Source organism: Amblyraja radiata, chromosome 32 (assembly GCF_010909765.2).
Source record: "Amblyraja radiata isolate CabotCenter1 chromosome 32, sAmbRad1.1.pri, whole genome shotgun sequence".
In the NCBI taxonomy this organism is placed as follows: Eukaryota; Metazoa; Chordata; class Chondrichthyes; order Rajiformes; family Rajidae; genus Amblyraja; species Amblyraja radiata.
In genome coordinates, this window is record NC_045987.1 from 29,238,219 (window position 1) to 29,239,218 (window position 1,000).

Here is a 1,000-nt window from a genome sequence, read left to right on the forward strand (position 1 = left end):
TTGAGAAGTCAAATTGCAGTTGTATGAGACGTTGATGAGGCCGCATTTAGAGTATTGTGTTCAGTTTTGGGCACCATGTTATAGGAAGAATGTTGCAAAGCTGGAAAGGGTGCAGAGAAGATTTAAGATCATGGTGCCAAGACTCGAGGCCCTGCGCTATAGGTAGAGTTTGAGCAAGCAAGGATCCCATTCTTTGGAGCGCGATAGCAGCAGGAGTAATGTAAAAGAGATATACCAATTTATCAGAGGAATTGATCGGGTAGACGCACAGCATCTCTTGCCTAGTGTGGGGGAATCCAGAACCAGAGGGCATAGGTTTAAGGTGAGGGAGGAAATATTTAATAGGAATCTGCGGGATAGCATTTTCACACAAAGTGTGCTTGATGTATGGAACGAACCGCCCCAGCAGGTATTTGAGACAGTATTATCGTAACGTTTAGGGAACATTTAGACAGATACACGTCAGGTTTACAAGAGTATTGCCCAAACGCAGGCAGGTGAGACTGGAGTAGACAGAGAGATAGAGATATAGATAAAGAGAGAGAGGGACAGATAGACAGACAGACTGACAATAGGTGCAGGAGTAGGCCATTCGGCCCTTCAAGCCAGCACCGCCATTCAATGTGATCATGGCTGATCATCCACAATCAGTATCCCGTTCCTGCCTTCTCCCCATACCCCATTGACTCTGCTATTTTTAAGAGCTCCATATAGCTCACTTGAAAGTATCCAGAGAACCGGCCTCCACTGAGGCAGAGAATTACACAGACTCACAACTCTCTGTGTGAAAAAGTGTTTCCTCATCTCTGTTCTAAATGGTTTATTCTTAAACTGTGGTCCCTGGTTCTGGGCTCCCACAACATCGGGGACATGTTTCCTGCCTCTAGCATGTCCAAACCCTTAATAATCTTATACGTTTCAATGAACCCTCTCATCCTTCTAAATTTCAGAGTATACAAGCCCAGCTGTTCCATTCTCTCAGATAGAGAGAGAGAGAGAG